This window comes from Carettochelys insculpta, chromosome 27, assembly GCF_033958435.1.
Source record: "Carettochelys insculpta isolate YL-2023 chromosome 27, ASM3395843v1, whole genome shotgun sequence".
Lineage (NCBI taxonomy): Eukaryota > Metazoa > Chordata > Testudines > Carettochelyidae > Carettochelys > Carettochelys insculpta.
In genome coordinates, this window is record NC_134163.1 from 10811991 (window position 1) to 10833526 (window position 21536).

Genomic DNA, 21536 nt, shown 5'->3' on the forward strand with positions numbered 1-21536 from the left:
ACTCATAGATGTATAAAGGGTCTCAAAAGTGTGCTGATGCCAGGGTTATTGTTACTTGAACTGGCTGGGACAAAGCTAGCGCCAGTATGGCTACCCATGCTGCAGTCACACTTCCGACTGCAGATAGGCATACTTCAAGTTACAGCAGCCCCTAGGCTGCTCTAACTTACAGTGGAGCTAACAGATCCTTGCATGTGCACTGTCGTCTGCAAGGATAGCTCCTTTTACAAGGGGCACTCCAGAATCCTTCAAAAAGCAGGGTCAGTACCAACATTCCCTCCAAATGTTTCCATCCATGTGCAGATTAAATTTTGCGATGCACACTGAAGCATGTTCAGTGTGCACCACCAATAGGGACGCATGGTGCCAGCTGAGGGTGCTCTTCTAAGCAGTTGGGCAGGATTTGAATCTCCGTGGCAGCTGCCCAAGTGCTCGGCTTACAGGACACATTGGTCACTCATCAGAGTTGCCACCAGCGTGGTGCTCTGCTCTCTCCAATGTATCACTCGGCTGCGTGCGTGTGTTCACTCTGTGTGCTGCCCCAGCTCTGCAGATAGCTGACACAGCAGACTCGAAGAGAACCCCCAATGACCACAGAGTCTAGTAAGGTGCGAAGGCACGTCGGCCAGGTTTATTGCCGTATTGGATACAGTAGTAGTTCCCTGTAGATTTCTTAGTCTAAGTCAGGGCATACTACAAATATGCACCCACGGTCAATGGACTCGGCTCAGTCAGTGGCGGGACTTTCCACTGCCCCCTCGGCCGGACCCAGACCACACCCCAGGAGTACATTCTTATACACAGGTACAAACAGTTTACACATCACTCCTGACGTATTGAGGTACAATCCTTCTACGTAATCAGGTGCCGCCTCTCACCTTGTACATGATGGTTTGAACAAAACAACTCTATCCATCATATTACCCTTCTGCCCCTGTCATTGGGATGGGTCGGCCTGTTCTTCCTTATCTGTGGAATGTTCCAGGGTCGGGTGTTCTGGTACCGTGTTCCTATTTCAATATGCTAGGTAGATATGTTTATGCAACATCAACCTTCTTTTTGCCAACTTCTGTGAGCAATGCATTCCTTTAGCTCACAGCTGCACTTTGCTTTCTGTTAGCAAAGTTTTGACCATTACTTTGGTTCAGGCCTAAGGCCTCATACTAGGCCTGTACTTACTACAGTCACTACCATTATCTCCATTTTATCCATTGGAAAACTGAGGCAGAAGTTGCTTGGTGAGTCACAGCAGAATGACAAAAGCAGGAACAGCTCTGGAGTATGGCTGGCAGGAATGGAGCTGGGGGTGTGAAAACCCCAAAGGTTTGGTTTCTTGAAATCCACACAGCTAGGTCCCAAGCCCTGCACATTAGGGGTAGGGGGGCTCCTGATTCACCAGTCCCAGCCACTTCCCTTCAGCTTTAATGCTGCTGCTAATGTGCCTTGAAACTGATTATTTCTACGAGATGTGCCAGGCTTGATTCTGCTACTGGTAAGGGTGGTGTATGTGTAGATCAACTCCTTGGGCCCTTGTGGATTTACTCTAGCATAACAGAATTCAGGATCTACCTGAGAGTTTTTTAGAGAGGCCCTTTTGCCAGGGAATTTAGCTTCCCAGCAAGACAAGGATAGCACCAATGGAACTTTAAACAGCTGCTGCAATATTCCATCATCTAACTTTCTTGCTTGGTTTCCCAGCGACGGGGAGGGAGAAAAGGGCTTAATTCTTCATCCAACCCCAAATTCTCTCATGCAATTCTCTTGGATGGAACAGGCCTTGCCAGCCTCTGCCGCCTCCTCCCTCCTGCCACCAGCTCCCCACTGAAAAGCCAGTTCCTGGCTCTCACTTGCAACTCGCCTCCAAAGAATGGAATCCAGCATCTTGCACGCACAAAGCATGTTTTCCTTGGGCCCTGCAAGGAGGCAATCTGCCTTGGAGGGTAGCAGGGGGGCGGCGGGGTGGGGTGCCCAGAGAAAAACAAGTTGACAAAGGCTAAGAAGTGACCCATGAACACTCTCCCAGCAAGGCCCAACAAACCAGACCAGGGCTGATTTTTCAGAAGGCTGAAGAAAAGCAGGGCTCCAGAGTCTACAAAGTGCCAATTAACGGAATCTTTTCAGCCCCCCCACCCTGAGGCTGCCCCCACATTACCTCCCTTGCAGAGCCCTGACAGCTCGGGTGTCTGGGTTAATACCAAAGGGCTTTGCCGGAGGAATGAAAATTCTCCTCCGTGCCCCGCTTTGTTTCAGGAGGCGCTTTTCCAGTTCAGTGGGTGTTCAAAGGCTAATCCAACGGGACTTTCCCAATGGTGCGAGGGCAGCACAATAAGCGCTCCAGAAATTATACAGCTGTTGAGAGAGGGCCTTTGGAGGGGGGAAGCCTATGAAACTGACCCTAGTGCCTGCTCCAGCTAGCAAAAGCTGGAGCCAAAGAGGGGAAAGTGGGAACAGGAGGAGTAAGTTACGGGGGGGGCGGGGGGGAGAGAGAGAGAGAGAGAGAGAGAGAGAGAGAGAGAGAGAGAGAGAGAGAGAGAGAGAGAGTGTGTGTGTGTGTGTGTGTGTGTGTGTGTGTGTGTGTGTGTGTGTGTGTGTGTGTGTGTGTGTGTGTGTGTGTGTGTGTGTGTGTGTGTGTGTGTGTGTGTGTGTGTGTAGGGAGAGGGAGCATGACCCTGCCTTCCCTCCAGTAGATTGCATCTGTAACCGGTTCTTGCAGTGTGGTGCTGGGCAGGACCAGGATATCCAGGGTTCCAGGCTCAACAAGGGGCATTCGAGAACTCGGTCTGCCTTTCTCCAGGATATTCCAGGAGTCTATTAACTCATCAAACCGGCACCAGCCTCAGGCCTTCTCTTGTTAGTGCTGACTTTAGCCTTCCAGAGGGCTACACTTTAGAAGTTAGTCTATAAGGTGCCACAGGACTTCTTATTGTTCGCAGAGATACCGACTAACACAGTTACCTCTCTGATACTTTGGAACGAGACACTGGCTTTGTTTCCCTTCCTCCCTCCTTATTTTAAAAGCTACCATGTAAATGTCCCAGAGGTGGAAAAAGTACCCAAAAAGTTACTTGAGTAAAAGTTCTGCTGCTTGCAGGCGAGGGGTGTGGTGGGGGCGGACTATTCTTAAGTACAAGTTACTGGTGTCCCTCTGAAAAACACTACCTGAGTGAAAGTCACAGAGAGGTAGTCATGTTAGTTTGTAGCTTCACAAAACCAAAAAGCAGTCCTGTAGCATTTTAAAGACTAACAAAATAATGTAATAGGTGATGAGCTTTCGCAGGACAGACCCACTTCTTCAGATCTGGAAATTCTGAATGAAATTCAGAACAAATTCAGAATTTACAGGTCTGAAGAAGTCCTAATACGTTATTTTGTCAGTATTTAAAGTGTGACAGGACTGCTTTTCTGTTTTACTTGAGTGAAAGTATGCACACTTGACATCCAGATTGTACTCAAATATTCAGAAGGGGAAGCAGGTGCACTTTTACTCAACTAACTTTTGGGGTACTTTTTTCCACCTCTGAAATGCCCTCTCTTAAACAAAGAGCCTGTGCAATTGCCCAAAGGCAGAGCTGACCCTGTGACCTCCGGAGTTTAATGGTGGAGCCACTAAAGTTTGAGCTGGCTCTCAGCTAAGGCCATAGAGGAGACTTGTGCTGTCTCACTGTAAGTGGTCTAGGTGCCCCAACCTAGGACAGCGACCCAGACCTAGGTACTTGTAGGTGTGTGGGCTGGACCTGCTCCGTCTCCCATCGAACTCAATGCGAGTTTTGTCTCTGGTTGCCATGAGTGTCTCCAGCTGACAATATGAGTGGTGAGGCACATTCACATGCGTTTCAGTGCGCATCCTCACATGGATGGAAAATATCAGAAAGAACATTGGTCTAGACTGGCCACCTGCACAGACCCCTAGATGGCAATGACACTGAAGGGATGACCAGTTTTCTCTGCCACCTGAAGGGTCTGAATCTGAAGACAATGCACTTTGGTTTGGTTTCATGTCAATAGCGTTTGGGCTTCTCCAGAGACCTCCCTTTGGGCAGCAGGATGTCTGTGGGACAAGTGGGAAATGAGTCTCCAACGGCCTAATGGTGACATTGTCCTATGGAGCAGAAACATGGCCATTGAAAACAGCGGGGGAGAGGAAATGAACCAGTTTTCAGTGTCAAAAGTTACGGGATATTCCTATGTCGGTGGGCTGGATTTTGTGACAAACAAGGAGACGCTTAGACAATCCAGGCACGTTGCAGTCTTGCACAGTGGGGAATGAGCTGACTGTGGTGCAAGAGCGGATGCAGGAGTGTCATATCCAAAGTGCAGAAGAAGCTATGTTTTTACAGCAGGTTTGTAGCTCAGAGGTCAAAGAAAGTAGAACATGTGACCCACCTTGAAGGGGGTTGGAGGCTGCAGCATGATTTAAGGAATCCTCCCATATTGACTCTTGTTGAAGGATGAAGGCTTGCAAGGGACTGTTCAAAGTGCAAGTTTGGTCCAGGCCCTGTTCTGGCTACATCCTAGCCAGGTGACTCATCTATTGTGTCCTTGCTCCTAGTGTAAACACAAGTCACACTAATGCAGCATAGAATTATAGAAAACTAGAACTGGAAGAGACCTTGAGAAGTCATCAAGTCCAGTCCCCTGCCCTCATGGCAGCACCAAGCACCATCTAGATCATCCCTGACATTTGTCTAAACTGCTCTTAAATATCTTCAGTGATAGACATTCTAAAATCTCCCTAGGCCAGGGATCTGCAACCTGTGGCTCCGGAGCCACATGTGGCTCTTTAAGGACTCCTTTGTGGTTCCTAATGCTATAATTGTAAAGTTCAAACCAAACCAAAACCTCTTGATTATTTTCGAAAAACAGTGAACCTCTAAAAGCCCCAAAATGAACAACATATCTAAATAGCAAATGATATATGATCTCGAAACATTGGATAACTCCCCCAGCATCCTCCAGAGAGATAGAGAAGGATCAGGAGTGAAAGTCAGGAAGACAGTGGTACAAACACACACATAAGGCATGGGGAAATAAAATACGTAAAAAGTTTGTGAACATCCTGCAGTAAACATGTATCGCATTACAAACATTGTGTGTGCGCTGTTCTTAAAATAGGGGTTACAAAAAGTAGGGTTTGATGTTATTTATTAGGACAGTCTCATATTCACATGCTTTGCAGCTGTTGAACTCTTGAAGTATTGAGCTTTTTACAGAATAGGAAAAAATGGCTCTTCTTGCTAGTTTAGTTGCTGACCTCCTGCTCTAGGCAATTTATTCCAGTGCTTAATCGCCCTGGCAGTTAGAAAGTTTTTCCTAATGTTCAACCTAAAACTCCCTGGCTGCAATTTAAGCCTGTTGTTTCATGTTCTATCATTGGAGGTTATGGAGAATAATTTTCCTCACTCCTCCTTATAACACCCTTCTAGGTCCTGGAAAGCTGTTATCTGATTTGCACCAGTGTGGAGTGTCGCCAGCTGCAATGCCTGGGTGTGAACTGTGTCTCCACGGAGGGTGTGCATCAGAAATCCCAGGTAAGTGTGTGTACATGCACATGCAGCAGGTATGATAGACTGCATCTTTGACCGCACAGCTGGACTGAAAGGGGGTGAGGGGCCCATAGTATGCAGATTATCTTGCTGGTCCTTAACACAGATTAGGACACACCAAAGATCCCCCTCGGTGGCGTTGTAAACCTTTGGAATGATCAGCCAGTTTCCTGCAGCCTCCTTTCAGAGCCAGAACTCCTGGTGGCTTCAAACAAAGCATCAGAGGGTGAAACCAGGGGCACTGCCGATCAGTGAGTGGATGACTTATTATTCCTCTCCTGCCATTCACAAGTTGCCTCCTGCAGCGCCAGACATTTCAATACACCTGCCACAAAAGGGTGTTTTCTCTACGACAGGGATCAAATGCCGGGGACACAGCTGCATTATAAATGCCTCATTTCCTTCCAGAGCACTGGGGACTTCCCCCCCCACCATCCACCCCTTTGATTTAGAAAGAAAGGAAGGAGGAAAAAATAAGTTTGGTTGGGATTCTCTGGGGCTTCTGGGATTGCTTTAGCATGTGGCCAAAGTGGTCCACATGGATTCGAAATCGCAATGGAGACGAGGACTTTGGGGGAAATGTTTATGTCTAGCACCCAGAGGGTTGAGGGGTGGGGCTGTTGTACTGGGCATTGGATACAGAAATGTTTTACAATAGAAAGTCTCTGACACAAAGAGCTTCCATGTAAGCGGGTGAGCGCAGGGGAAAGGGAGGTGTAGACGTGAGGAGTGATCCATGATGGATAGTAAGTGTTCTGCTAGTGTCACAGGTCTTGTGGGAAGCAGAGGGTAGTTCATTTTCCCTTTGCTTTATGCAAATATACCAGGCACACATAAATAGAAATGCACTTTCTCTGGCTCCCATCCCCCTCTCGGTCACACACACTCACACGTGCACACACCAAAGATATAAACACCACTAGTGAACTTAACATACACCACATTCTGAATCCAGCACACCAGTCACACAGTCACTTGCATATGCAGGTTGAAACTCCCAAAAGTGGTATTCTCCCGTCCAGCAACATGCACTGATGTTGCTACACAAGAGATGCTGGGGTGGGAGGTTAGTAGGGAGAGCCTGGCTGCCTTGGGCACATGAACCCAGCGGGGTTTGTGTCCCTGGCCAGAGGCACAGCCAGCCAGAGCCAGCCTCTGCAGGGCTGCACTGACAGCGTGGCCAGGGCTGCACCAGGCACCCGTGGGAACAGGGCTGCACCACCAGCCTGGCCAGGGCTGCACCAGGTGCCCACAGGGACAGCCCAGCCGGGACCAGAGCTGGTCTCCATGGGTCCAGGACCACATTGGCAGCCTGGTTCATGCCACAGCTGGCCACCAGCTTCAGGGGGCTGCTGGCAGCCCAACTGGGGCTGAGCTGGTGCCATGTGGCCTCGGTTGCACCCAGAGCTGGCACCCGCGGGGCCTGGGCCATGTCTGGCAGGCTGGCTGGGGCTGGAGTAATCTCTGTGGCTGGCAGCCTGAGGTGGCCAGGTCAGTGTCAGCCTAGCAGGGGCCGAGGTCCAGGAAGGAGGTAAGGGGGCCCTGGGGCTGGAGTTGTGGGAGAAAGGCAAAAGAGAAGCCAGCAGCAGACTGGGTGGCCAGTACAGGGGACCTCACTTTATCCTACAAATGCCCTCGTCCGGGACCAGTGAGGTCCCAAGGCTGCCGAGAGAGGGAGGCGGAACCTGTACCACTCATACACCATACGCACGCAACATAGACGGTATTAGAGGCAGACCCCATGTAGATGCACCGCACCACCCAGTCTTACACAGTCCTAGACACATGCTGACAGTTCTATCATCACACCCACAGATAACCACGTTAGATGTTTAATGGGGTGAGGAGGGAATGTGAGCAGGGGCTAGTTAATGGGAAAGACAAGCAAGAAAAGGGCAGAGCTGTTTGACAAATGCAATTTTCCTTTCATGGGAAATGCCAGCAGAAAATTGAGCCATGAAAAACTTATTGCAAAATGAAAAGAAAAAATCCCAAAAATGTTTCCAGTAGGGACAGTCAGACCAGGAAAATGCTGTGTTTTTCCCAGCAGAATAAAACAATTTTGATCTGTTGAAGCAAAATATTTTCTTTTGACTCCACATATCAGAAATGAAATTTGTCCTGTCCGATCGACATTCCAATCAAACATTTCGTCCATTTGTCCGTTTCAATGGTCCTGATCAGAAAATTTAAACATTCCACCACTGTTTCAGCCCAGATGACACCAAAGAAACCATGGGAGTTTTGCAGCTGAAAAATCTGAACCACCTCTGACTCTGGGGAGTTAGGATAGGAGGAACAAAGGAGGAAGTAGAGGTCAATAAACTAAGGTGGGAAAAGTTCTGATCCAAAAATCCCAGTTAGGGTTGCCAGGCTTCCCGCAATGTGTGGGACAACCCCACGTTTCAGTCAGAGGTCCTGCATCCCTCATTTACCCAGAAATGTCCCGCAATAAAATTACTGAATTGTGGTATGTTTGATATCTGTGGATCTACTTGACTGGGTGTCATGCAGCTGCTAGAGTACAGCTTATTGTACAGCGCCTGCACCACCAGGTCCTCCTCCTTCCGCTCCATCAGGCTGTCCAGGATCAGGAAGCTACAATGGAAATAAGCCAGTCCCAAACTGCTCAGCTTAGTTATCCAGGGCTTTTTGGCCCTCAGGCAGTGCATGGACTGTAAAAAAGACTTTGGGTGGTGATCATTCCAGTGTTTCTGATGGTTGGACTTGCCACCTACGTCCATCACAAGACAATATATACCTAGGGCTGGTCTATACTACAGGGGAAGGACAAATGAAGGTACTCAGTTCCGGCTATGTTAATTACTTAGCTAGAGTCAACATATCTTAATTTGGGCTTCCGCGCCATCTCCACTAAGGGAGATTGACAGGAGTGTTCTCCTTCCCTTATGCCTAATGAGGGGCCAAAGTACTGACACAGGCGCCCTCTAATTCGATTTAGCACATCCCTACTAGGCGTGCTAAATCAAACGCCCAAAGGCCGGCGGTGGCAGGGTTGATCTTCCCTGTAGCGAAGAAATACCTAGAGTGGGATCTCAAAGTCACGAGACTGATGGGATAGAAACCAGCACATGGGCGAATGGTCTAAAAGCTACAAATTAATGCAACGTGCCCAGGGAAGTTAGGTGCACGCATCTCATTGGAAGTCAACGGGCCTGTGCTCCTAAGTTACTCTGACGCTTTGGAAAAATCTCAGCCCTAGATATTATGGTGAGGGGCCGGATAGAAACACAGACAGAGGTATAAGCAATGTCGTGAAGGCCAGGTTTACATGCTGCTTTTGTATCGTAAGGCCAGTGCAGATCAGCCATGTGGTTTTGTACTGATATGCTGCTACAGGCCCTAGTGTGCGCACAGTAATACCGCTGCAGTCATTTGCCTCCTGTTAGCAATGTGGCGTTACTGGCATAACGCACTGTTACAGTGCTGTAACTGCGTCTCCGCCAGCCAGGGTGGTTGCATTGCTTTAATGCTACCGCTGTAGGCCCACCTAGGGGCATTCGAAAGGGTTCCAGGCTCCTGTGGAGGCAACAGTGGAAGCCAGAGCCCTGCGACCTTTAAATCACTGCTGGAGCCCCATGCTGCATGTTCTAGATAAGGCTAGGAGGGGGCACGCCATGGACTGGGCGGCACAGAGGGCTGCCCCAGACATGCCCCTTCCACCTGAGACCCCGTCCTGCGAGCCGACCCGTCCCCGCATTGTCCAGGGGCCCAGCCAGTCTGTTGACTCTCCTCTATCGGTACAGTTAAAACAGGAGCAGCTACGTGTGTAGTTAAGCCTAACCAAGGAGAGATGTATGAATTTGAACCCACCCTTTGCCTCAAGCCCCAGCTGAAAGCCAACAGCCTTTTCCTCACAATTTTCCCTCCTCCTCATATGGTGTCTGCAGGGCTGTCGTGAGGGAGGCAGGGCTCCGGGCAGCCCCCCTGCAATTCTGCAGGTGTGGGGTTCTGGGCACCACCCCACAGGCCCTGCCCCTAATCTGCTACACTGCCACCCTGCTCCTGTCCCTGACCAGCCTAGCCTGGAATTAGCTAGAGCAGCAGATGCAGCTGGGGTCACCTACACTCACCATGTGGCACGAGTAGCAGCCTGCTCTACTCGGCCATGGCCTCCCGGCCTGCTGAACCCTGCTTCCCTGTGGGTGGCTGGGTCAGCCTCCCAGCCACCCATGGAGAAGGGGAGCTCAGCTGGCTGGGAGGCCATGGTGGATCAGACTGGGTGCCACGAGGTGAGGGGGTGGCAGGGCGAGGGGAAAGGAAGCGATTCCCTGCTGCTGCTTCTGTCTGCTCCTGCCACCCACCCCCTGCTCCAGGTAATCTCCCCACTCCCATCCACAGGATGGCTGGGGGAGTCCCAAAACTAGGGGGTCTGGGGCAGCCTCCCCACCTCTCCCCATGCACGAGACAGCTCTGGTCTGTGCACGTTGTGCTTTGATCTGGAGAAAGAAGCATCAGAATCCAGCAGACAGACATGAGGGAAGCTTCCTGTTTCTTTTGTTGTCTTCCGTTCATCTCCATTTGCTCTCTGGGGCTGCACAGCTCAGCTCTCAAATCACCAACTCCTGCCACCCCCGGACGCCACTGCAGCCTGGAGACACAGGTACCATTGGGATTAGGGAGAGGAAAGGCAGCCAGGTTCCCTCCCCAGAAGGGTCTGCAGGTGGAGAGGAAACTAAAGTATCGTTTGCGGTGCCCTGCAAGGATGAAAAGTACAAAGTTGGCTCACCCCTGCTCTAGAGCGTGGGGGGATCTGGACCAGGGTCGAGAACCAAATTCAGCCCCGCTGTCTGAAAGGTAATTTCTGCTCATTGCCACAGAGTTCTCTTGATCACCCCAGCCCCTGAATTTGGCCCTTTCCTGGTGGGGCATTGATTTTTTTTTCCCCCAGTGGATGGGCTTCACCCATTCCACCCTGAGAGCACACCCTGGCTCCACCTCTCCCCATCTCTGTTCCACTGAGGCTCCGCCTCTTCCTGCCCCCACTCCTGAGGTCTCCCCCACCTGCCACCCACTTGCACCTCTGCACCGCTGCCAAGAGCCTCCCAACCACTGCTCACTGCTCTACTGGCCGCTGTGAGTCCTAACGAGCTGATCGGTGGCCAGCACCACTGGGACTGGTGATGCTGAGCACCCCCTGGTTTTTGTCCTATGGGTGCCTGAACCCAAGAGCGCCCGTGGAGTCAGCGTCTGTGCTCAGGAATGGAAAGTAGATAGGAATCATGACTGCTTGTTCCGATCACACAATATGGCCGCCTCTGGGGGGTCAGGCACAGGCCTGCTACTGCTATGGGAATACGGAAACCCCAGTGTTCCCTGTAAGCTGAGCATTTTGGCGGCTGCCCAGGAGAGATTCAGGGGCTGCCCAACTGATTAGCAGACTGCTCGCAGCCGGCGGCCTGTATTTCTACTGGTGGTGCATAGCTGCATATGCCTTAATGCACGTACAATTTATTCTGCCCACTGATAGAAAAGGTTAGAGGGAACCCTGCCCATGGGTGGGTCCCAGGGCTTCATGCAGCAGTATTGGGTCCTTCCTTGAGGGGTTGGCCATCCCTTAGGATCCTTGAATAGCTGGTCCAGGCCTGTGAGACAATGACTTCAGCCCTGTGGTATTTATAGATGCTCCTCATAGCTAGGCGCTGGGAGACCCGGTTTCTCTCCCTAGCAATGGCTCTGGCTGGATGTCTGACCTTGGACAAGTTCTTTTTTCCTTTTATGTGCCTCAGTTTCCCTTCCCATGTTATGGGGCCCATTACAGAGGGTGATGCCCCTACATGCTACTGCCCTGTGAATAGCAAGGATACTCTGACTAAATAATACCTTCGAAGGTTTCCATCAGTGTCTTTTATAGGCTTTTCTTCTTTCTAATTGGTTCTTCAAGTAGAGAATAGGTTTCTGAAGTCTCTCCCTTTGTTATTCATATGACTGGTATTTTAAGTGAATTCCTGCAGCTATGAGGGGCCCTGGTCATGGACCGGAATCCCGTTGTGCTAGGTGCTGTACATTCTTTCCTCCAACCCCAAGGTTAATTTTGAGGGTGTCTTTTGAAAGCAGTGGGAGATGGAGGGAGAGAAGGACAAAGGGAAGGGACAGAGGGAACGGAGACAGCATTGTCTACCAGCTGCCCAAGTTTCAGAGACATGTCCCTTTTCCTCGCCTGCTTGGACTGCCGCCCCATATTGACTCCCGGCTTTTGTTCCGAACTCACACCTCCCAAAAACACAACCGGCGCTTGGTGTGTGAAGGAGGTGAAAAGTTCAAGCCGAGATCCCCATAAAGAGACAAGTTTGGTCCCTCTAATTATCTGCAAAACAGGGGCCTTGGCATTCCAGATGGGTTCAAGTTTGGTGCACACTTGTTTGGTGACGGAGCCTCGCTTGGCTTCACACTGGTTGATTATATGTCTCTAATTGTCAGTTCCCATTATTATCCCAGAGCTCTGAAGTCTGCTAGGCTTAATTATCTGGCCCTTGGCATGCCTGTCCTGCGGAGCTTTGTTCCTTTTGCATGCGATTGCTGCCCTAAATTAAAGGGCAGGCACAAACCCACGTGTGTGTGCACATACACTCACAGACGTTCACCGCACACAGCATATGCACCGCGCACACATTTACCACACACACAAATACACACTACACACTCAGATTCATTACTTTGGTGATAAGACCCGCTTCTTCAGACTGGAGTAATTATTGTCTCTCAGCTGCCCAGGTTTATTGGAGTTATCTCCTCCAATCTGAAGAAGTGGGTCTTACCCACAAAAGCTCATTACCTAATAAATAAATTTGTTAGGCGATTTCTACACTCCAGAGATCTGTCAACAGAAGTTACTGTCAGAAGAGATCTTCCAGTAAATCTTCTGTTGGCAGATCACATCCATGCACAAAAGCGGATCAAAAGAGCAACCTGCTCTGCTGACAAAGACCAGTCAGACCGCCTGGCCTTCTCTCCACAGAACGGCCAGTCAGAAGCTCAGCAAACAGGGCTGCCTGGTGAACCAGAAGCCCTGTCTGTTGACAGAGGGCCCCTTGGGACGTCTGCATGGCTTTTTTGTTGACAGAAACTGTTGACAAAGGCGTTATTCCTCATTGCGGAGAGGCAGAATGCTGTGGGAGGAAGTGCTGAATTTTGTCAACAGGCTGTTGACAAAATGCATTTTGCGTGTTGATGCTCCGTGAGTTTTGTCGACACAACTCTCTAGTGTAGCCATAGCCTTAGTCTTTAAGGTGTTACAGGACTGCTTGTTTTGTTGTCAGACTCACCATGTACATTGGCTACTGGCCATCTCCTCTGCAAACTCCTCTGGCTCCACTGCCCAGACACTATCAACAACCAAGATCTGTGGCAACTGACTCACGAACTTCCGTGGAAGAAGAAATCAGGAGGAGAAGGTGGTGATGGATTGGACAACCAACCAGCACCATCACACGGCAAGCCTTAGGTTGGAACCCACAAGGGAAAAGGAAAAGAGGGCGCCCAAGAAGGCGTAGAGCTCTGAAGGCAGACACTAAAAAGATGGGATCCACCTGGTTAGAACTGGAAGTGATTGTCCAGGACAGGAGATGCTGGCGAATGGTCATCATTGGCCTATGCTTCAAGATGTAGGAGTGGAAGAGGCTTACCGACTGACTGACTGACCATCTCCAGGAAGGGCAGTTCATGGAGCACATGTTGATAGGAAATTACAGTGAAAGCTTTTTTATCCGGCACTCTGTTAACCAGAAACCTTTGTTAACTGGCATTGTCCCAAGCCAGAATACTGCCATGTCTCAAAGTGCACACGTCTGACTCCCACTTGGTCAGCTGGCCATTCCAGGATTTCTGACACCATGCATTGTCTCAGCAGGCACCTCCTTCTCCCTCAGCCTGCTCAAGCTGCCGAGAACCGGATCTGCTGGTAGGGGGTGAAGACGCAGCAATAAGTTTTGTGATCTGGCACATCCAATTAACCGGCAACCCCCATTTCCCACGAACACCAGATAACAAAGCTTTCAGTGTATTTCAATGGAAAAGCTAGACCAGTTCTAATCATTAAAGCACCATACGCATTTATAAGTCCATAAACCACTCCAGCAGTGTAAGGGAGCCTTAAAACCCTTTTAAACCTGTTTTATACTCTTAGGGAATTCACAAAGGCAATAGGAACAATTCACTAAGCAGGGAGGCTGCTACATTCTGCTCTGCCTGAAGAGACAGAGCCTGCACCTTGCCTACCTCCTTCCAAACACACCAAAGTCCTGACTCTCCATGCAAAGCATGCTACAATAATGAGTGAGAGGGACAGCGCCTCTCTCTCTCACACACACGTAACTGAACAGCCCCAGTGATTTACATCTCTACTGTTTGCTACGGGTGCCCAAACCAACCTGCGGTGGGTGGACGTGTAACAACATTGCAGCTTCCCCTCACTTCCCCATCAGAAGTAATATTTCTGCAGGAGAGAAAAAATGTCTGTGGGAGACATGAATTCTGTGCATGTGCAGTGATACAGAATTCCCCCAGCAGAAGTATGGATGCATTCTGGAGGGGAATGCCTGGCTGTGAAAATGGTGTCACATCCAGCCAGCCCTTGGCAACAGCAAATTACCTGAGGTTTCAAAAATGGCTGTTATTCAGCCAGCCCTTGTGAAGTTTGCAAGAAGGTCATGAAGTTACAGCACTAATGGATCTGGTCAAAATTGAGGGAGGGGGACAGAAAGGCTGCATCTTCACTTGCATTCCTCTTTCGAAAGAGACATGCAAATGAAGGAACTTGAAAATGCAAATGAGATGCAGATTTATATCTCTGGTGCCTCATTTGCATATCCTTCTTTGGAAGAGCTTCTTTCAAAAGAAGAAAAGCAGTGTAGACATGTTTTTTTCAAAAGTAAATCCCATCTTCAAAAGAACCTGTCTTCCCTTTTTTTGTGGGAAGAAGGTTTCTTTTGAAGATGGGGTTTACTTTCAAAAAAGCTGCATCTACACTGCTTTCTTTGTTCCAAAATAGAAGATGCAAATGAGGTTCCAGATATGTAAATCTGCACCTCATTTGCATTTTATTTCCCTCATTTGCATGCCTCTTTCAAAAGAGGAATGCAAGTGTAGATGCAGTCCAATTGCTTTTGTAAATATTTGAATAAAGAATGCCTTTTCCAGTTATGCAAAACTTTTCCAGGCAATTTTGCTATTGTTGAAATTTGTACCTTTTTTTTTTTTTTTGTACAAGGAGGAGCAAACATCACACTGCCCTGAAAAGTGTTATTTCCATAAACTTTTTCTCATAATACCATCTTTTTTTCATTTCTTTCCTTTTTCTTTCCAATGTCATTTTTTTCCAGCCATCCCTTTTTGTTAAAAATCAAAGCTAGGGTGTGCTGCTCATCTCTACTGCTGTCCTCATATATTCACGACACCCAGCTTTCCCTGGGGACCGGGGGAGGGAGACCACTGGAGCTCTTCCCCTCTCCATTCTCTAAGATTGAGAAGCTCTGCCCATTTTTGAAACATCGTACATTTTTCTGTGTCCAAGGGCTGGCTAGATCTCAGCATCCAAGGTGATGGAGCACAGGGGCAGTGAGTGAGAGAACTCATAGTGCTCGTTGGGCTGATCACCTTCAATATCAGCTCTGTTTTGCTCAGTTCTGACTGGCTACCTAAGACAGGTTGCAATGTTCCTGTTGCCCTAAGGGAGGATTCAGAAGCCCAAGCCAGTAAAACTCAGCTTGCTGGAAGCAAAAGGAAGCGACTGCACTGAAAAAATCCAGTTGAATATCCATGGGGAAATTGATGGGTTTGGTCCTGCTTAGAGCAGGGGGCTGGACTCGAGGGCTTTTTTAGGTCTCTTCCAGCTCTATTGTTCTATGATTCAATGAGACATTGTTCAGCCACTTGTGGTAAAACTTGCAAGAGGACCTTGTGGTTACAACACTCAGCTGGGTTGCAAGGTACTGGGCTTTCCTGCAGGCTGCCTTTGTGTGTCTGAGCAAGTTGTTTAAGCTCGTTCTGCCTCAATTTTCCCCACTGTAAAATGGGTGTGACAGTTTTGACCAATATCAGTGCAGTCGACCGGTCCGTGTTTGTGATGGGTGCCAGGTATGCACCTAGATGGGGGCTGCCTGTCTGTTATTTAGTGTGAGCCCTGCCAATTAGGGGTGATTGATTTTGGTAGGCCGGGGCTGTGTGTTTGTAGCAGATGCTGATGGTATCAGCCCCAGGAGCACAGACAAATTGCTCCGGAGAGAACCTCTCATTCATGCTTGAAAAAAGCACTCCTTCCCTGAAGCACTCCCAGCCCCCTCTCAATAGCCTCTTTGTTATTTCCAAACCCGCACACCCGGCATCCAGATACTGAGGCAACAAGAGCCACACGAGCTACTAGAGAAACCTTCCCCCAGCTGCTTTTCATTTGCAGGCCTGGCGCAGGAGAGCAGCCTGCGGGAGCCCTGAGGCAGCGGCAAAGGGTTCGAGTCCTCCGTTCCTGGGGTGGATGTGTCTCACTGCCCCAAGGCAGGCATAACTGGGATCGTCTTGTTGTTCTGGCAGCAATTCCAGTTCCTGGCGGGTAGCGCTAGAGTACAATGGGGTGCAAATGCGCAGGGGAGGGGCATTCTTAGTAATGCCTCACAGAGGGGAGCAGGATCATCAGCCTTAGCAAGGGTCAGGTATGAGTTCAGCCCAGCAATAAAGGGGATCAGTGTTCCCTGTAAGCTGAGTGCTCGGGCAGCCGCCCAGCGGATTCAGATGCCACCCAGCTGGTTAGCAGAGTGCCCACAACCAGCAGCGTGTGTTTCTAATGGTGGAACACATCTGCATATGCCTCAGTGCACAGAACAAAATTTATTCCACTTGCGGATGGAAAAATTAGAGGGCCCACTGGAAGGGATCCACCTTTGCCTCTCCATCTGGTAAAGAGTGGATGCAGCATCTTGGGATTCCCATTTGAAGGCTTCATCTGCTTCCAAACCCCAGGCAAGGTGCTGAGCAGCACGGGCTTGGAATGGGGTCAAGCCAGAGACACTGGATTTCACCCCACTGCCATGTCAACCCCACTAAAACGCCTCCCCAGCTGCACCAGAGGGGCCCAACTCTATGTGGCTGGAGCATTGCATTAAAAAGATGCACTGCTGTGACCATTTCCCAGGAGAACAAAAGCAGCTCCATCTTTTTCCCCTTGGGGTCGTCCTGGTGTCTAAAACACCCCCAGCCTTTCTATGACAGTGGGAACCCAACAGTGGTCTGAGTAAACAATGAGCCCTTGTTGCCAAGAAGGCTAACAGCATACTGGACTCCATTAGCAGGAACATTATCAGCGGCTCAAGAGAAGTGATTACTCCCCTCTATTCAGCACTGATTAGGCCACATCTGGAGTATTGTGTCCAGTTTTCGGCCCCCACTACAGAAAGAATACGGACAAACTGGAGAGCATCCAGCAGAGGACAACGACAATGACTGGGAGGCTGGAGCACATGACCTTGAGGAGAGGTTGAGAGATCTGGGCTTATTTAGTCTTCAGAAGAGAAAAGTGAGGGGCGGTTTGGTAGCAGCCTTCAGCTTCCTGAAGGGGAGTTCCAAAGAGGGTGGAGAGAATCTGTTTTCAGTGGTGACCGATGACAGAACGAGGAGCAATGGTCTCAAGTTGTAGTGGGGGAGGTCTAAGTTGGATATTAGGGAAATCTGTTTCACTCGGAGGGTGGTGAAGCACTGAGATGGGTCACTTAGGGAGGTGGCAGAATCTCCGTCTTTGGAGATTTTTCAGACCAGGCTTGAGAAAGCCCTGTCGGGGTAATTTATTTGGGGCTGGTCCTTCTTAGAGCAGGGACTTGGTCTACATGAGCTTCTAAGGCCTCTTCTAACCCTAATCTTCCAGGATTCTGTGACGTCTGGCTTTCCCTTCCTCAGCTGTGGATGCCGAGGAAAGGAACAAGGCTGAGGTGAGCTGGCTAAAGATGTTGTGGTGCAGACTCCTTCTGAGCTAGATCACCAGCTCAGCTCCATTCCAGCAACCCTGAGGTGTTATCGTCTGTCTGGTACCCTGGGGTGGAGGAATGCCCACGGACCCATGCCTCAGAACCTGCCACCAAAATGGCCTCTCAGCAGAGACTCCCAACAAGCGCTAGGCCTGAATTCTCCATGGATGCCTAACTCTCCTCTCACAGGTGATTCCTACTGATGAACCAGAAGCAGAGGGGAGTCCCATGGCAAAAGCTTCCCCTTCTTATAAATGTAAGTTCCCATTTGAGTCTATGGGTTTTGCAGTGTCATGCTGCAGTCATCCATCCTTAGGAGGTGTTCACCTGTGTTTTTCGGCGTTATCCTTTGAGAGTGATTGTCAGGCTGCCCATCCTTGTCTCTCACTCTTGGAGGTCTTTGCCTGTCTCCAGAGTTCATCAGAGCTGCTAAATCATAGAATCATAGAATACTAGGACTGGAAGGGACCTCGAGAGGCTATTGAGTCCAGCCCCCTGCCCCAATGGCTGGACCAAGTACTGACTAAACCATCCCTGATAGACATCTATCTAACCTGTCCTTAAATATCTCCAGCAATGGAGATTCCACAACCTCCCTTGGCAATTTATTCCACTGTTTGACCACCCTGACAGTTAGGAACTTTTTCCTAATGTCCAACCTAAACCTGCCTTGCTGCTCCATTGCCTCTTGTTCTATCCTCAGAGGCCAAGAAGAACAAGTTTTCTCCCTCCTCCTTATGACACGCATGTTTGTCATCTTCAGAGTTTCCACTTCTGGGTCACCTGGGCATCTGTAATGGCTTTCACCATCTTCCACTCATGCCAACCAACAGCACAGAGGCTCAGACACAACTTGGTCTGTGATCTAGACAAGGGATACAACTGAATTTGTAATGCTAACAGGGAGCAAGGCCTTACAGTAAACATCTAATCATGAAAGACAGAGAAATAGAAGCTACAGAACTTATAAAAGTCGTCATATGTGACATTATACCTCATACTTATAGTCTTATAACCAATACTAAAATACACATTTTTTGCTCATACGTTCACTAAGACAGCCATGACAACCAAGACACTTACCAACTTCTACATCCCCCATGCCCAAACCACACATCTCTGACTCCAGCTTACTGGGCCAAAACCTTAGTGGCTGTAAGCTGGGGTAGCACCACTGATTTCTGAGACATCAGGCTGACTGGCCCCAGTTGAGGACCTTGTCTTTGGAGTCACCGATCCCAGGAGAGTGTAACTCCATTGCCGAGAGGCCAGAGAAGAGGAGTGTAGGAAGAAATGCTGCTAGTAATAGCACCCACCCCCGCAAATACACACAAACACCCCTTTCTTCAACTCACTGTGCACCTGGCTCCGTGGGGTTACACAGAGAACCCCGGCAGTCAGGAAATTCTTCCTGCAACTCTCTCAAACCCATGAAGTTCTCATGTCCTGCCCTTCTTCCTTACGCACTTGGCTGGATTTCCAGATGGACAGTCCCTGGGATTTCTCTTTCCCTGGCTGATCACCAACCAGAGGATTCTCACCCACCCCCTTTTCTTTAAAAAACTATTGCTTCACTCCCTGTGCAGATTCTCCCCCGTTGCCTGCCTGAAGCTAACACAAGGCAGAGCTCTGGATGGTGTGTGTGTGTGTGTGTGTGTGTGTGTGTGTAGAGGGCACATCCTGTCCCCAGGGTTAAAGGGCCTTTCACTGTGAGAGGGCTGCAGCATCTTTGGCGGGGTTAATCCCCGTGTCGTCTGCTGCCCGGGGGATGAGAGTGCAAATCACGCAGTCGCCCTGTTCTCCAAAGGGGGCTTTGAACCAGCCCCTATTCCAAGCCCCATGGCAGAAACAGCAGGAAAGAGCTGCCGTGGACAGAGGACCAAGATCAACGATGGGGTCAGAAACGACCAAATAGTATCTCAGAGAACAGAGGTGGGTTAGACAGGGCGCGCAGGCCTGATCTGTCCTTACGGCCCAAACTTTTTACTCTGATGGGGCTGGGGGCAGCATTGTGTACTGCCCCTGCTACCAGCAAAATCTCTCTGCTCCGATTGGCTGCGAACCCAACAATGGGAACTGAGAGAGGGGGCTGTGGGGGTGGGGCTGTTCAGCACAGTTTCTCAGCTCCCATTGGCTGGAATCTAGCCAATAGGAGGTGAGTGATTGTCCTGGGGGCGGGGCAGTATGCAAAGCCTGCCCCACAGCACAGGAAGCCAGGCGGTCTGGGGCTGCTAGCAGGGGCGGGGGGCGGCTGTCTTAGTGTGCTTATGGCCCAGAGCATCTTAGTCCCCCTCCTACACCCCCTCCTCCATCCCTCCCCCAGGCCAGAATCCTCTCCTGCACCCATAACCCCTCCTGGACCCTACACCACAGTCCCCTGCCCAGGTCACACCCCGCTCCTTCACCCAAGCTCCTTCTCAGGCCCCACACCCCTTTCTGCACCCCATCCTTTCCCTGACCTCCCCTCTGCACCCAGACCCCACACCCCCTCCAGCGAAAAGTGTGTGCTTACCAAAATCCTGGAGAGGCCCTTCATCGAAAACAGTTACCAGCCCCGGCTAAAAGGCTAACCAGAGCTCATTCCCTTCCTCCCAACCCACACCTCTGGCCCCAGCCCAGATCCACAGCCTTACCCCAAACTCACCTAACCCCGCTGCCTGCTCTGGGCCACCCCCTGTGGAAGGCTAGGAGCAGGATAGGGACAGGGCAAGGGGGAGGCATGTTGGGACTTCCGGAGCAGGGGGTCTGCTTTAAGCCCTGCTGGCGGTGGTCAGTGCAGCATGGGGAAGAGGCCAGGTGCTCTTGCTCCTGGCCCAGCAGGGGTGAAATGCCCCTAGGGAGCTGGCTGGTGCTCAAGGATGCCTACAAGCGAACAGGGCTGCTGCTACTTTCTGTACCTGGCGTGACATTCGAGGGCTTTGATTCCAGAGCTCCTGGGCCGCACTGGCCTGGAATATGCTCCGGGGAGTGGCAGCTCTGCTCCCCATCCCCACCCACCAGCTGAGCCCTTCCCCAGCCTGTTGGCTGGCCAGTGAGCCAGCAGGGTGGGTGTGAAGTGAGAGATTGGTGCCTGCATGCCAGGAGTCAAGCTGAAAGGAAATGCTGGAGACAGACTAAGATCCACCCCCTCGCTCCACACACACGCTCCTGGCTAAGGCCTCCAGCCATCCTCTCTGCTCCCAGCTGCTCTAGTTCTTGCCTCAACTTCCCTCCAGTTCCCTCACCTTGCGCCTGCTCTCTGCACCCCGCAGGCCTCTCGGTCTGCCCCCCCGACAGGGATGGAGGCATTCCTAGCCGGCTGCTGGCTGGATATCCTGGGAGCTCAGTGGGGAGAGACATGAAAGGCCCAAGCACTAACACTGGGGACTCTGAGCACCATGCACCTCGCATCTCAGGGTTGTTAACCTGCCTGCCAGATGGGATCCTGGCCAGGAGGGCCTGCTCAATGCCTGAGTCAGGTTACCCCCCACCCCCATCGAACAAGCATGACCAGTGAAATCTATGCCATTTGCTGCAGAGCAGGGGTGAGGGTCTAGCCCTCTGTCTATGGACTTTCAGAGAAAGGCTCCCTTATTGCCACTAAAGACCACCCCAGGATTACACTCATGTGTATTTTATTAAATGCCACTGTTGGATTACAGGAAAACACCCCCCTCCACACACTCATACACTTACACAAGCAAACTCCTGCAGGCAAAGAGTTGCATAGAGACAGTGGAGGAATCTAAGGCATAGTGTGTCCGGAGCCTCGGCCTGCTCACTTGTTAGCATAGAACTCAGGGGCAGTTAGTACCGTCTACCCTGCGGAGAAGGGGAGGGGCCCAGGGCCAGAATTTACTAACTCCTGCAGACTAACCGCTGCATCGTGGTGGTGGAAAGAAGAACCCCTGTGCCTTATAGCTTTGCAGCCCTCTTTTTACACGTTTCAGTACATAGCTCTTGTCCTGTCCCACTGCCCCAGGACGCTGTATGACCGTGAGTCATCAGCTAACAGTCGGTGGGACTTCGATCTTCTGTTGGTGGG